The sequence below is a fragment of the Stenella coeruleoalba genome (genome assembly GCF_951394435.1).
Source record: "Stenella coeruleoalba genome assembly, chromosome: 17".
Lineage (NCBI taxonomy): Eukaryota > Metazoa > Chordata > Mammalia > Artiodactyla > Delphinidae > Stenella > Stenella coeruleoalba.
The window spans coordinates 75,591,275-75,607,645 of NC_137163.1; the positions used below are offsets into that span (position 1 = coordinate 75,591,275).

At 42.1% G+C, this 16,371-nt stretch overlaps 1 long non-coding RNA gene across 2 annotated transcripts in view; it reads right to left on the reverse strand.

The window, feature by feature from the left end:
* Positions 1-12,541: 12,541 nt before the first annotated feature.
* LOC307175969 overlaps positions 12,542-16,371 on the reverse strand; it is an 84,850-nt gene continuing 81,020 nt past the window's right edge. The window contains exon 8 of one of the 2 annotated variants that reach the window (XR_013824574.1): positions 12,542-12,757. This is a non-coding gene — a long non-coding RNA (uncharacterized lncRNA). Of the gene's footprint in view, positions 12,758-13,591; positions 14,185-16,371 lie in introns of those variants that run through there. The other variant, XR_013824575.1, reaches the window with a different exon arrangement.

The window sequence follows — 16,371 nt, forward strand, 5'->3', positions numbered from 1 at the left end:
ATACAGTAAATGATGGCCCTTTATCTTGGGCAGTGACAGGGAGGTTTTTTCTCTTCATTGAGAAATTTAGCAGTCGTGCCTCAGACAGGGACAATGCAAGTTATCAGTGTTGTGTGACTTTCTCTTCTGTGTGTTTTATTAATAATTCTTTTCCAGAACGGAATGGGTCTAGGATCCTGGACCTCCTGATTTGGGTACTGACTGACCTTCTTGGCATCTTTCTGTGTTTCTCAGCCACCAATTACGATAAAACTCAAAAGGTCCAGTAGGTTCTAAAGGAGTCGTGGGAAGTAAACTAGATATAGAGTTTTAATAATGTACTATAAGATGGATTGATAATTAACTTGATTTTATAAAGACATAATGCTGTCAAGATACTATAATATACCTGAGTGATGAATAGTGAAGATTTGTAAACAAACAGCAAAGAAATACAACTTAGCTTAATTTTCCTCAGCATTTGGAGTCTTTCCAAAATAGTACATACAAATCCATTTTCCACAATGTAAAAAGGAAATTGAAAGTCTGAAAAACATCATTGTAAAAAATAATAAAATATGGAAAGAATGGGCCAAATAAACTATGAAAATGTGGTAAACAGATCAGAAGGTTCACCACCTTGGAGAAGTGGGGGGTGTGTGTGTGTTAGTCGGGTATGAATTCAAATGCTTGAGGTAGTTTCTCTTCCACCTGTTGGCTCAGTCCTAACATTGGTGTTGAGGCCCATCCCGCTCTGTGTAAGGCGGAATTTTAAAAACCTTGAACTCACTGACTTCTAATTCTAGTAACTGGGCTCTTTCTCTCACACTTTTTTTTGTACACTCAAATGGCAGCTTTTATGCCTATAACCAGAGGTAATATGATATGTAAAATGTAAAACAACTCATATGCTAATGTGAATTAATATATTAAATAATATGCAAGCCAAAACTAAACATACACACTTCCTCGTCTGATCATGATGAAGTAGCCTGTATTGGATAGACTTCCTACAGGAAACAATTACAAAAATTGTACAGAATAGATCAAATGATGATTGCTGTCTAAAAGCACCCAGAGCCATGGAGGCAGCCAGGACTCAAAATGCCACAGTCCCTGAGAGAAGGTAAACATGCAGTGAGCTCCATTCATCCTGTTTCTTTTTTTCCCCCTTGAGGGTACTTGTTAATTTACAGGGCAGTGGAAGAATGCCAGCAGGAATTTGCAATCCTACTAGGTTGAGGAGAGAGAGGTTGGGTTCAGGACTGTCCAAGAAGCTGGGTCTTGATGGGCCAAGTCCAGGAAAAGAAGGAACCCCGGGAAACTTAGCTGCAAAATCTGTGTACAGTCTCTTCTAAGGTGTTAGCCAGCTCCTGAACCGTTCAGTTTAAAGCTACAAGAAATCCTACAGAAAGAAGCAATTGGGACTATAAAGTACTGAGCAGATATTTTAGCAGCTACAAGGTGCTGGAAGACGGTGGTGCAGTTCAAAGTCTGTTATGGACCAGCCTTGGTAAACGCCTCAGGCTCTCAGTTGAAATCACAGAAGGGCCACAGAAATAGACCAGCCCTAACAAACCTAAAACTAGGTAGCCTGCTTGCTCTTTATCTACCTTCCAGAACAAAGCTTAACCATTTCAGGAGGAATAAAAACACTTTTCAGAGCGTTTACAAAATTTAATACACGTCTAGCATCCAATCGAAAATTACAAAGCATGCTACCAAGCAGAAATGAAGAAGCAAACAACAGTATTTACACAGCTTAGGACTTTTAGTCAGCCTGCCTGAAAAGGATGTACCTGAGCCGATGCTTCTGGGAGGACTGAGAGATGGAGGGAAGGGCAGGGATCTAGGGACCAGCACAAAGACCAAGAGGCACAAAATGACACAGTATGCCCAGGGAATCTTTACCACTTTCATGAGTGTTACCAGTGGGCAAAGCAGGTGAGTGAGTCAGAATGGGACAGGTTCTGGGCCACTGAGGGTATGTGTTTTAGGCCAGGATCTCAAGCTGTTTTAAGCCATGTAACCATTTATCTTCAAGAAAATAGTAGATCCAAGTCACAAAATAGAAAAAGAGGACTTTTAAGTTAAAGGAGGAAAGACTTCGTGGAAGCTGGAGCAGCAGCAGCCCCCAGGAGCCACCCCCAAACCCTGACTCTTCCCTATCCCAAGAGGTTCCTACACAGAATCCGTTCAGGTTCAAACAGTTTAAAGAATTACTCTGTGAGTGACAGGTAGACCAAAGAGACTTAACAACCGAAAGATTTAGCCAGACTTCTGCTTTGGACAATAACCCTGGGGACTGAGTGGAGATGAATTTGAAAAGGTCATAGTGCCGAAAGAGAAGACAGATGAGGGGCAATTGCAATTGTTCAGGTGAGAAATTATGGCAGTGGTGGGAGGGATGGAGCGGGGAGGGGGGGGGGTTAGAGAAACTCTTAGATGGTCAATTGGGACAACCTGGTGATGGATTGGATGTGAGTAGTGACAGACAACACTATCTTTTTAAAGAAGAGTCCCTCCAAAATGAGTGACCATGGGATTAGGACCGGGGGGGTAACACTCTAAAGAGAGAGACTGAGTGAAACATCCTGCATTTGGAAGTGATTTCGGCAGACTGGGTGGCAGGGGTGTCTCTATGTGGGGAATGGGGGGAGGCAGGCGATGAAATGAGAAGAAGGAGAGGTCGTTTGGGCTGGTGTTCAGGACACAGACAGAGGTAACCAGAGAAGTTAAGAAGAAATTGTTCACTGGCGACGTCCCAAAACCTTTAGAGACCAGAATTACTCATGAAAAATATGTAATTGAGAATAACCGTGTCTCATCTAAAATAAATAGCCTTTTGTAAAGGTTAATAGATGGTTCAGGGTCCAAGGCTTTCCAGACTATGGTTGATCAACTGCAGAAATAAATTGTTTCTTAAGCAAATAATCACCTTAATTTTCAAGGAAGACAAGATTCGATATCGCCAGGAAGATGTACTGTTGGCACTTAAATTTAATACTTTGTTTTGCAACAGACCAAGAAAATGGAATTGGTCCAACAGAATTTTCATTAGGTACATTTCCACAGCCTTGCCTGAGCTTAAAAATTTCCTTTTAATTACGGAAGGAATAGGGGAAAAAATAGGGAAAAAAATAGGGAAAAAAATAGGGAAAAAATAGGGAAAAAAATAGGGAAAAAAGCGTTCGTCAGACTCTGCACATTATCCTTGAAATTTGTTTTGTTTTTGGCAAATGATTTAGAGAGTGTTCTTTTTGTTGTGGGCAGATTTGTCTGTCTGAAAACACTGAGCGCTCTAATCTTGTAGGAACACCGTGGAAACACTGAAAATGAGAATTTGTCACTTGCACGGAATTACGCACTATTTTTAAACACTTACGACCCAATAATGACCATCACAACAAACGCACCTCTGGCTCCTATGAAATGAGATCACAGTCAGTGTTTAGTGGACAGCGTAGTTCTTTGGGTCCTTTGCTTCTAACTTCGCTTCTACCCTTGAGGTGGGAGATGATGCTGCATTGCCCATGGGGTGAGGTGGAGAGGCTTAGGAGTCCAGTGATCTGGGTGGGAACCCGGTGCCGTCACTTAGCACTTCAGCCTTTGCTCCTCACTTAGAAACGGGCAGAGACCACCAGAGCAGAGGGCTGGTGTCAAGAGTGGACGTGAACATAGGGGCAAGGTGTTCCCATAGGGCATGGCCCATGGTGGGTGTTCAGGGTTTAATTCCCTTTCTCCTTCTCCCTTTTATCCTAGAATGCGTCTCAAGGTCGTAACTGGTTCTAAGCAAACTTGTGAAAGAGGAGAGGTTAGTATCTTTCTGAGCCTCTCTCCTCTCCTTTGATGCTCCCATTTCCCCTGGGGGTCAGGGGGCAATGGTACCATCACTGTTGGAGGACTTACAGTTTACTGAACTTGACACATACCTCATAAAGACATACCTCATAAACGTCCATTTCTTCTGATCTCATTGGTTTCTTGCTACAGCTCTGCAGTAGAGATCCTCTGTTACAAACTAGAAAACTGAGGTGCCGATAGGATAAATGACAGCCTCAAAGTCACACAGCCGTGCCTGGCAAAACATTCATGTTCTCACTCTGAATATACCTTGCAGCTCTCCACGCACCTGGACATGTGCTCCTTCCACTGTGCCTTCTGCCCTGGCCGTGTCTCCTGGAGCCTCCTCTGTGAATCCGCACCCCACTGGCCCATTCCTCAAATGCTAAACCTCCACCTTCAGCAAAGCTCCCACAGAGAAAAATATGTTCTAATCTATCTCATTGTGACACTTCAGAAACTGATACTCTTCCATGGGAGTCAGAATAATGCCCCACCCTGTACAAAGATGCCCATACCGTAACCCCTAGAACCTCTGAATATGGTACTTATGTGGCAAAAGGGTCTTTGCAACTAGCGTTAAGTTGAGGACCTTGAGATGGGGAGATTACCCTGCATTATCCAGGTGGGCGCAAGGGAATCCCATGACTCAAAATTGGGGAGGCTCTCCTGGCTGTGGGCAGAGAGAGGTGTGACTATGGACAAAAGGTCAGAGAGATGCAACATCTCTGGCTTTGCAGAAAGAGGAAAGGGCACAAGCACGGACTGTGGACGGCCTCCAGAGCCGGCAAAGATAACTGCGTAGTGTCCTAGGGCTGCCGTGACAAAGTCTTAAACAACAGAAATGTCTTATCTCCGTGTTCTGGAGGTCACAAGTCTGAGACAAAGAAGCAGGCAGGGCCGTGTCCCTGCCACGGCGCTAGGGAAGGCTCTGTCCCAGGCCTCTCTACTGCTTCTGACAGTCACCTGGCTTGGGGAAGCATAACTCCAATCTTCACGTGGCTTCACCCCGTGTGTGTGTCTGTATCCAGATTTCCTTTTTATAAGGACACAGTCATATTGGATGAGGGCCCATCCAATGACCTCATCTGAACTTGATCCTCAACTACTAACATTCTGTTCCCAAATAAGGTCACGTTCTGAGGAACTGGTAGTTAGCACTTCAACATACCATTTTCTTTTTTTTTGGTGGGGGGCGGGGCAGGAGGTACACAGTCAACCCATAACCCACAGGACAGGAATTCTCCCCTAGAGCCTCCCTAAACACAGCCCTGCCGATCCCTTGATTTTAGTCCAATGAGCCTCACTGTGGACTTCCGACCTGCAAAGCTGTAAGATAATAAAGGTGAGTTGTTTTCAGCCACTCGGTTTGTGTTAATTTGTTATTGGCAGTAATACAAAACTCATATATCTCCTAAAAGCAATTTCCAATTAAAAAAAAAACAACCCAGAATGCTAAATGATGGGGTAATGATGACAAACATCTCCAGCACCCCCAAATCTCAGAAATATCTACTAGGGATGAGCTGCCACCGTCAGCCCACTCGCAACGTTCCAGAGGTCACTTCTCCCTTGTCCATACGTCAGAAGGGAATAACGCAGCAGACGGAAGCCAGCGCTTTCTTCTTTCCTTGATGTAACCGTATATCGAGGACACAGGTTATGGCTGAGCTGAGGCTACCCAGGCTTCCTCCTCCTCGTCCGCGATATTATCACATTAACTTCCTCTGCTCCAGCAGAGCAGCTAGCCGGCGTGAAGCTAATGGAAAATGCGTGTGAAATGAAATTAGGGAGCAAACTGATCCGTGCTGTCTTGAAACCAAAGTGCAAATTTTAAAGCAGGAAGCAAAACAACCACAAAGCAGGGCAAAATACCCATCTACGTTTCAAAGTCTGTTGAAATTACGAACTCAGAGCATAGGAAACTGACCAGGCGGGCGGGCCTCGGGTCTGTGCAGGAGCTGCCTGGTTTTCTGGGATTGAGTGAAGACTCTTCCGTCGGATCCCCTTCAGGTGATGAATCTCCCTGAGATGGTGCCTGTGCACGTGGGTTCACGTTCAGGCTCTCAGTGGTCTCTTTCTCTGCAATGTCCAAATTCTTCTTTTCCGAATATTTTAATGCAAACTTAGCAAAGCTTTCTTTAATCTTTTAAAGGCTGAGGCTCACCGCTGGAAGTGAAGAGTCCCTGTGAAAATGTCAGCTTGCCTCCTGCCTACCCCGCTGGGATGCACGCACCACCCCGGCCAGCTGCTTGAGTCGGGAATGTTCTGACCACGGGACAGGGAAATACGGTATATTCCACACCTGTGTATCCAATTGCTCTCCTGATTGCCTAGTAGACTGGTGGCCACATCTTGCTTCCTTCTTCCTGTCCTCTAGCCATAACTCCCCCAAGAACCTGAGGCTGTGGTCATGCTTGGCCTCTCAGTTAATGGTCGCTCAGCTTGCTCAGGTCTAAAAGTTTGGAATAATCTTTGACTCTTCAACTTTCTTCATATCTCATAACTAATTTATCCACAAATTCTGTCCCTTCCACCTCCAAAGCCATCCAGAACCTAAGAACATCTCAGCACCTCCACTGCCACCGCTGCTCCAAGCCATGCTTCTCAGCAGATTACCCAGAAGCCTCCTCACCTGTCTTTCCACTTGGCCTTCAAGGTCCGCAGTCTCTTGTTAATGCCCAAGTTTAAATGAACCTATGAAAATGCAAAGCGACTCTTGATTGCTCAAAACTTTCCAGCAGCCTCCCGTTCACTTATAAAAGAGCCAAAGTCCCTGCCTTGACCTAAAGGCCTTCAGGACCTGGCCCCTCATTGCCTCTGTCCCACCCAGCCCTCATTCCTTCCAGCCACTCTGGGCCCCTGCTGTTCCTGACTGTTCTAGGCAAGCTCTGTCTCAGAGCCTTTGCACCTGCTTCTCCCTCTGCCAGAAGGGCTTTTCCCAGACAATCTCCTGGCTCCCTCTCTCTCTCTCCCTCCCTCAGCAATTTTGGTCTCCTGCTGAAACGTTGCCTCCTTACTGGGGCCTGCCTGACCATTTTCCCCATCCACTTTATCTGCCCAATATACTACATGCTTTCTCATTTATTTTGCTTACTGCCTGTCTTTTCCTCACTGGAATGTAAGGGCCATGAGGACAGAGACATCTTGCTTTGCTCCCTGCTGTATCTGAAACCCTAGGATAAGGCCAGCTCCCAGTCACCTATGTGACACCGCAGGAGTGAGTCAACGGCTTTCAGAGACAGTAAGGGCATGTCCAGGCACCAGCCATCTCACTGTGCGACTGGAATTCCTCTCCCCCATGGGTGCCAAGACGCAGGGCAGAGGCCACTATCCTTAAGGGAGAGAGTAGTGGCTGCAGAGGACAGCGTGCCTCTGACTTAATAGCGAGGGATTTTTTCCTAGGTGGGCATTTTCCCATCTCTGAAGTCACAGTCGCTTTCAGAAGCTTGAGCACCAGAGCTCTAGACTCCAGAACATTCCTCACCTCTCCTAGCTTAAGGCACCCCATCTCAGATAACACAGAGGTCAGGAGTGAGAATCATGTAAAGAAAACGGACTCTCGTGCTATTAGGACCAGCCATTGGGCAAAGAACTGTTTAAAGGAAATGTTTTATGGTGGTTTTTCCTAGTGACTCATGGTCCAGGGTTTTGCCCAAGAGCGGCAGCGTCCAGCTGCAGGAGTGGGCAGGAGTGTGGCGACACGCTGATATTCACCCTTCGTTCACAAGTCTATGGTGAGCCCGGCGTTGTGCTGGGCACTGCAGGGACCCACGAGGAGGAACAAGGTCCGGTCCCCGCTCTCGGGAACTTCCAGGCGAGTTACGTACTCAGCCATAATTCCTAAGAGGATGCAGAGGGGGCATTCATGGGAGGACCATGTGCGCTGGGCTGGAGGTAGAAGAAGACTTAGAGGAAGGATGCCCAGCTAGGGCTCGGGAGGCTGCCAGGCTGAGGGCGGTGCTGGATGAGAACCCGGGGAACGAGGGCCAGTGGGACTTTCCTGATGGAGGCTACATTCTTATTTTCAGTGGTATCTGATAACAAAGGTAAGCATCTTAAAACCGTATGAGGAAGGGTAGGACATTTGCTTTCATGACCTGGAACCCAGTGGTTAGAGAAGGAAGCAGGTGATTAGAGACCATTGAATTAGATATCCCTAGAAATCCAATGCCCAGAGAGGTTGAATGACTCTAGGGTCACAGAGCGAGGTAGCGGCAATGCATAGCTTGTTTACAATGTTTCTGTTTTCTATTTTATAATGACAACATTTATATGAAAAATTTCCCAGAAGCACTCAATTTATGAACGGAATGAGTAATTAGTAATACCTTCTGCAGTGTAATTTCTGGATGAAAGTGAAATGAATCAGACTTTAAAGAGGACGTTTACAGAAGTGACTAAAGGAAGAAACCTCGTCATCGGTCAGACCATGCAGGGCAGCCAGGCTCTCCCAGACCTCATACTTCTCCTTCCCAGCGGCTTGCCATCCTGTCCTGTAAAGCGGTTCCTCTGGGCATCAGGGTTGGTAGAGACACTGCACGTTTCATGTGCACGTGCCTGACACGAGCGAGCCCTGATCGTTTGGCAATAATAGTGACCTTGGCAATGATAGTGCCGAATACTAAAAGGGAAGAGAGCTCACAGACACAGCCTTAGAGATGACGACTCAGGATTCACAGCCAGCCCCTCTCTGCCTTAAAGAGCAGGAGAGTTGCTCAGAGAGCAGCGGGAGTGCCAGGAGAGGCTTCTCACAAGCTTGGTTCTCAGAGAGCCTCGCGTAGGGGAAGGAGGGGGCTTGCAGTCGGTGTCAGAGGCAGGAGAAACAGATGGGGACTGTCTGCCGGTGGAAACAATGACTCTCCTTTAATTATCTTCCTTTCATATCTGTGTTTATATATTAACAACCACATACAGTATTACTTTCTTTAGGTGATGGATTTCCCTGCCAGTGTGTTCCTGGGACCCATGGTGCCAGCTCTGATAGTGACTCATATATGCAGGCTCCGCTCAGGTCCTGAATGTAGGAAAATATTTGATTTAATAGCAAGGCTCAGTCTCCGGGGGAAAAGAAAACCTGACCTTTTTCTGTGCGGAGTTTTCTTTCTCAGATGCAATAAACGATACAAGAGCTCTATTAACTTGGGGCTTTTGAAAAGACATTAAGAAGCTTCAAATACTGTTTCAGTTAAGTTGAAAAATGGCATGAAACTGCATTTCAATTGTTAATAGACCAATAGCAATGAAGCAGGAGTGAAAAATAAACGCTTGCATTTTGAGGAGAAACTGGCCAAAAAAAAGGACTTTGCAGATGCGATTAAATTAAGGATCTTGAGATGGAGAGATTATCCTGGATTATCCAGACAGGCCCTAAATGGGATACATCTTTATAAGAATAAGATGTGGTATATATATATATATGAATATATGATGGAATATTACTCAGCCATAAAAAGGAATGAAACTATGCCATTTGCAGAGACATGGATGGAACTAGACAGTGTCATCAGAGTGAAGTAAGTTAGAAAGAGAAAAACAAATATCGTATATTAACACATATATGTGGAATCTAGAAAAATGGTACAGATGAACCTGTTTGCAAAGCAGAAATAGAGACATAGACATAGAAAACAAATGTACAGACGCCAAGGGGGGAAAGGAGAGGTGGGATGGATTGGGAGATTGGTATTGACATATATAGAGTACTATGTATAAAATATCAATAGATAACTAATGAGAACCTACTGTATAGCACAGGGAACTCTACTCAGTGCTCTGTGGTGACCCTAAATGGGAAGAAAATTCAAAAAGGAGGGGATATATGTACATGATAGCTGATTCACTTTGCTGTACAGCAGAAACTAACACGACATTGTAAAGCAACTATACTCCAATAAAAATTAAAAGAAAAAAAAGGGGGAGGCAGAGGAAGATTTGCAGAGGAAAAGGCCACGTGACATGAAACAGAGATTGGAGTGATGCGGCCGCAAGCCATGCAATGCTGGACTCTTCCCTGGAGTCTCGGGAGGCCGGATGCTTCTGCCAGCTCCTTGATGGTGTCCCAGTGACACTGATTTTAGATGGCTGGACTCCAGAATTGCGAGAAAATAAAGTTCCATTTACAAGTTTGTGCTACTTTCTTACAATAGCTACAGGAAACTAATGCAGCACACGTCAGAAATACTTGTTAAATTAAATAGCAGAGCCCTGCGCTGCCAGCTGTTCTTCTCTGGCAAACATGTAAGGAAGCGCATCTCTCCTGCCCACATGTGATGAACCTATTTAATAAAAAATGTAGGCACTGCACACACAAATCCAGCCCTGACATAAACCTCTCATGGAAAGGCAGAAAAGTCAAGATGGTCACATCCTTCCCCTCCCACCCAGAACTGGTCCGGCACACCTCCTACCTTCTCTGCAGAATGTTTTTGAGCTTCTTTTAGAAGCACTGGGGTGGCCATTTGCATAGACATCAATGGTTTGTACTCTTTCTACCCAGAAGCTCTCTGTATGAGTGAAGATGGAGATCTGGGGCTGTTTTCTATGATGCTACTGGCTTTAGAGAAGAGCTAAACCACTCCCTTTGTGACAGTTTTGCAGTGCTTCTTGAGTCCTTAGACTGTGTCTTTAAATTTCTTAGAGATTAGTAATGGCAAAACTATGGAGAGAGTAAAAGGTCACTGGTTGCTGGGAGTTAGGAGGAAGGGAACAAAGAATAGGCAGGGACAGAGGACTTTTAGGGCAGAGAAACTATTCTGTATGACACTACATTTGTGGGTACATACATTCCTGAATCTGGTGGTGCAAGTTAGGGTACCCTCTACACCCCACCCCTGGCGTAAGCAAGGAATATGTTCAGTTAAACTTCCACATCCATCCATCCATCATCAGGAGACTGAAAAAAGCAGTGTCAAAAATGGCTAGTTGGCAATCCTATGAAGAATGAACACCAAATTTACAAAATCTCTTACAAATAGAGCGGCAGAAAATAGAAAAGGACGAAACACTTCCCAACTCATTTTAGAGGCTAGTATTTTTTATCCCAATACCAAAACTTGACAAAGATCACACCAACAAAGAACACTACAGACCCATATTTCTCATGAATTTAGATATAAAAGTCCTCAACAAATATTAGCAAATTGCATTCAGCAGTGCAAAAAAGAATTACACACCACAATCAATGTAATACACCGTAACAACAAGCTAAAAAAGAAAAATCACATGATCGTATCATTTGACGTAGAAAAAGCATTTGACAAAATCCGATTTTCATTAATGATAAAAACACTCATTAATAAAGGAATAGAGGGCACTTCATCAACTTGATAAAGAACATCTACAAAAAACCTACAGCTAACATCACACTTAATGATAATAGAGTGAATGTTTTCCTCTAATGCCAGAAGAAAGTAAGGTTGTCTGTTTTCACCACTCTTATTCAGAATAATACTGGAAATCCTAGTCACTACAGTAAGGCAAGAAAAAAAATAATAAAGTCCTACCAATTGGAATGGAAGAAATAAAACTAACCCTATTTACCAACTGCACAATTGTCTATATAGAAAATTTCAAGGAATCTACATTTAAAGAAACACTTCCGGAACTGATAAGTGAGTTTAACAAGTTTGCAGGATTTAAGATGAACACACAAAAATCAACTGCATTTCTGTATACAACAATGAACATGTGGAAACCAAAATTAAAACATAATACCATTTACAATCATGCCAAAGAAAATGAAATACTTTGTTGTAAATCTGATAAAACATGTATAGGATGCACTGTTTTGTGTGATGAAAACCACAGAACTGATGAAAGAAATTGAAGAAGATCTAAACAAATGAAGAGACACATCATGTTCATGAATAAGAAGACTCAACATAGTAAAGATGTAAATTCTCCTCAAATTGATCTATAGGCTTAGTGTCATTCCTTTCAAAAATCCAGCAAGGAATTTTTTGTAGTCACAGATAAGTTTAACATAAAATTTATATGAAAGGAACAGATCTTAGAATAGCTAAAGCTAATCTTGAAAAAGATGCGTGAAGTAGGAAGACCCTGATTAAAGGTCCAATATATAGTTACAGTAATTAAGACAATGTAGGTGGAGGGAAAGACACATGGATCAATGAAACAAAATAAACAAGAAATAGCCCCACACAAGTATGATCAACTGATTTTGACAGAAGTATAAAAGGAATTCTTGTCATTTATTTTCTCTCTCCTCTCCTTCTGGGATTCTGAGTAAACATATCCTTCTCTTACATACATGTCTTACCTTCTTTTCTGTGTCATATCGTTTCATTTCTCCTTATTGAACTTTGGAGAGTTCATTCACACTTACCTTCCGTCTCACTAACTCTCTCTTCAGCTGTGTCCAGTCTCTTAAACATACCCCCCACTGAATGTTTTAATATATTTCATCTCTTGTTGTTTAAGGTAAGAGGGTAAATCCAGTCTCTGTTACTACATCTTGAGCAGAAGCTGAAGTTTCCCCTTGAATTTTTCTAACAGTTCCACTTTATTCTTTTTCTAATCTATCGTGTTCCTCTTTATCACTTTCTTTTCTCTGCAAATAGCTTGGCAGCTTGTGTTTTATTTCCTTGTACATAATCAGCAGAGGTATTTTGCAGTCTGAATCTAGTAATCTCAGTTCTTCAAGATTATCACGTCCTTTTCTGTTTCTGCTCTTTCTCACTCATGGATTTTCCTCTTGTGCCTTATTATTGTTATCTTGAAGAGAATATTTGAAATATAATTTATGGAAACAATTTGGGCTTTAAAATGATGGTATTTTTTCTCCAGAGAAGCTTTGTATTTGCTTTTTGCCTGGAGATTTGGTCCACTATAAACCAAGCTGAAGGCTTGAGAATGATAGATTTGACCTTGGCTGTAATTCCTGTGGTCTGTCCACTTCTGGTTCACCTTTATCCTGGGGAATAACATTTTGGGATCTTATATTACTGTAGGGAAAGTCTTCTCTTACCCTGTCCACTCTGTTTTCTGTCCTGCTCTACTCTAAGCTGGTAAATGTTCTACTAACCCCTACCCCCATTTGAAATGCCCTCAGGGCTAAAGATTTTGTGCACCTTTATCTCTCTGCATTCTATTTTATTCCACTTTCTTTTTTCCCCTCTCTTTTGTAAGTCCATCTTTTATCATATATTCAATGTTTCTATGAAAATTTTAAAATAGGTATTTTATTCCTATTTTTCAATGGGTTTTACAGGGAAGGATTGATCTCAATTGTCTAATATCCCATTATCTAATATAGAAAGTTACAGATCTATGGATATTTTTTTACTTAGGTAGGAAAGAGTACTTTTATGAAAGCTCAAAAAGTTTTGAAGGTATCATTTCTAATCTGGTAAAACTTGAGTGACTATGCTAATTAGTTTACATTCTGCAAACATCCATAAACATTATAAATTCAAGTCTAATTGGAAATTATGCAGACTATTTACATGTGCCCAAGGAAAACACATTACTCATTAAAATTTTAAATTACACCAATGATATGTGAGGGGTGCTGACTGATTTTTGAAAATAAATTAGTAAATCTGAAAAAACAAAAGAAAATTGAGTCAAAGTTACTATAACAGAAAGGACATTTTTAATTTACTCTGATAATTTGAAATTTACTGGTCATGTCATTTAACACACTTATGAATAAGTATATCATCATCAGGATGATATAAACACTGAGGGATAGATGTCTTGGATTCACTTAAAGAAGGTTATGAGGAGGAGGCATCTCACTTGTTTCCAGCTTCTTGATTTTCTAGTTAGTAAAAATAAGCTATAACAGCCCTATATTGTTTTCTGTGTTCCTAGAGATCTTTTCACGGCCTACTCCAGTGGTTTCTAAGCTCCTGATTTCCTAAGTCTCCTGGTAATCCTCACGTCTCATCTGTTGGATGCTACGGGTAGAGTCAGAGGTTTTCTATTTACTAGATAATCTAAGGCAGATGCCTGGGTCATATTTAACAGGAGGTCTGTTAATTAAGTAGAAACTAAGGTCTAAGACTGTCTGCAGGGCTCGAGCTGCCTACCTCTCAACAACCAAAGGAGTCCTTTCCATGCTTAGTAGATGAACCAAATTCCATAATTTGGGGAATAATAACAAAAGAAGAAATCATACCATATTTAGAGTTTACAAAATACTTTCATGCACATTATACTATTTGATTGTTACAACAGTTGAATGAGTTGGGTTCAAAAAACAAAGCAGCACTGACCTTATGCATGGATAACTTGGTCTCTCTGCCTAGCCTTTCTCACTGTTACTACTCATTCTCCCAGCTGTGTGGGGGAGTGGTGATCAGTTAAAATAGCGGCTCAAGCAAAAGCCATTAATCCCTTTAGAAAACAGGTATATATATATATTATATATATATATATATATATATATATATATAGAGAGAGAGAGAGAGAGAGAGAGAGAGAGAGAGAGAGAGAGAGAGACTCGTATCTTTCTCTAAGATTTTCCCCCCATGGGTAATATATTTCTCTTTTGTTTTCCTTCCATTTATGAATTTTTCCAGCTCCTATTTCTCCATCAGTTCCTTATACCCCCTTTCACTCAGTGCCTTTTTTTATTTGAAATTTTACATAACCAGATCCTACTTAGCATTTGAGAAAACAAACTATTGAGAGTCACAATAAGGTGAGGCTGACATGCAAGTCTGAAAGAAGGATCACTCTGGTAGTACAGATTTTAAGTTGAAACAAATAATTCTAAAATCCATCTCTTTTTGGAGCATTTTGATTTCCAGAAAATGCTAAACAACATAGATATTATACCTGGAAAATAGCAGGTCTGCCCACAGAATTTTTAAGATACATGATTGATTTTTTTCTTCCAGAGCAATATCCAGACCAGAGCCTCAGATGAGAGAACTGAACAGTTGCAATGTTTATTGTCACTTAATAAAGGCAGAATTACTTTCCATGACAGATATCCCCTTAGCTTTACTCATACAGAAGGAAGGTCAGGTTGAAATCAAATATACATTTTATGGTTTAAATAAGGGAAATAATGAGATTTCCTTAAGATGGTGCCTGATAAAGAAATCAGCTTGTTATTTCATGCAGATCTACAAACAGGCTGCAGTTTCCAAAAGGCAGTAAGTATAGAACAGCATGAATAGGGGCTTTACACGAAACACCGCCAGCCTGAGAAAGCTTGACTTTTCCAGTCCCATGACACAGGGCTGAGAGATGGGTGAGGGGACATTTGGCAGAATTAATAGCCGGTGCATTACGTTTATAACCTCTGAAGAATATTGTAAGACGGCAACGGCTGCCCATTTAGTTGTGTAAATGACTTTGATGTCTTACCTTTGAGAGATCAATAGAGTGTGAAATAAAGGAAAAGTAACTCTTCTCCTGAACAAGAGAGACTTCAGACAGCCACAAAACATGTATTAATTCAGCCAGCCTCATGAACAGTGCATCGGCTGTAGACTACCATGAAGACGGCTAATTCCATATACCATTTACCACTGCTCCATATGCCTCCTGCTTCTCAGAATCTTTTTTTCTGCCCTGAGACTTAACATATCTCTTGCATAGCTACATAATCTCTCTCCTTCTAAATTACTAAACTTGTTGCCTCTGCTTGAATCATAAACAATAGGTAATGGTGATGGGGTGAGGGCAGATCCTTCCTGTCCTGGGAGGATATTTCATTCTCTTTTATTTCTTTCTCCTGACCCTGAGTCACAGAGTGATGATAGAACATCAGAGTTGGACAAACCCTTAATCACCATCCAGTACAGTGTTCCCCAAAGCATGAAAGATGAACTATTTTTTTTTTTTTTTTTTTTTTTTTTTTTGCGGTATGCAGACCTCTCACTGTTGTGGCCTCTCCCATTGCGGAGCACAGGCTCCGGACGCGCAGGCTCAGCGGCCATGGCTCACGGGCCCAGCCGCTCCGCGGCATGTGGGATCCTCCCGGACCGGGGCACGAACCCACGTCCCCTGCATCCGCAGGCTGACTCCCAACCACTGCGCCACCAGGGAAGCCCGAACTACTATTTTAAACTTACTTGACTCCCATAGGGAGAAAAGAAAATAATTCCCTTTGCAATTCTCTTTTAATCTTCCTCATAAGATAAAAGAAAAATTGTACTTGTGCTAGCCTGTCCTTAACATAGCTCTGAAATTTGTAATTTCTCTTTTTCATAAAGAGAAATAAAGTTTTCTGCTCAGAGCTTTTGTCAGACAAGAGAATCTGACTAGAATTTATTGACACTGCCTGCTTGAAAATATTTATTTTGCAGTTCCTATCTATTTATAAGATATTATACTGATTATATATTTATAGAAACCATTAAAATTTTATTAAAAATAGACTAAAGCAGAGTGGATCAATATAAAGAAAGTTTTTAAGTAAATAATACTTTTTAAGTAAATAATACTGGAGGTAGAATGTATCTCTGGCAAAAATCATGAAGCATCGTGATGGGGACTCAGACAATTGGAGTTTGGGAAACACTCCACTAGCATCACCGTCTTTTTGGACAGATGAGAAAACTAAGGACA